This window comes from Bombus impatiens, unplaced genomic scaffold (genome assembly GCF_000188095.3).
Source record: "Bombus impatiens unplaced genomic scaffold, BIMP_2.2 scf_0248, whole genome shotgun sequence".
NCBI lineage: Eukaryota > Metazoa > Arthropoda > Insecta > Hymenoptera > Apidae > Bombus > Bombus impatiens.
The window spans coordinates 1,403,818-1,404,088 of NT_176667.1; the positions used below are offsets into that span (position 1 = coordinate 1,403,818).

The window sequence follows — 271 nt, forward strand, 5'->3', positions numbered from 1 at the left end:
GCGTGTCGCTCCGACACGAGTATATGAACGCGGAGGGTGTGCGTGCCGTGCGTATTTACACGGTCCGGATTTACGCAGACGTATGACGCACAGAGAGCGATCGAGGCAAATCCTATCCTTCCGTTCCGCCTGTCCAACTTTCCGACGCGATGACCCTTTCTATCGGGTGAACGGTGCCCCGTGCAAGATCGAAGCGCGCAGACGTACGCCGAAAATTCAGCATCGCCGTGTGCCCGCGTGGCGAACCGACAACTCGACGGAACTGGCGGTG

The 271-nt window shown here is 59.4% G+C and overlaps 1 protein-coding gene across 1 annotated transcript in view; it reads left to right on the plus strand.

Moving 5' to 3' along the window:
- Window positions 1-271, plus strand: part of LOC100749996 (organic cation transporter 1-like) — a 6,008-nt gene that overhangs the window by 2,391 nt on the left and 3,346 nt on the right.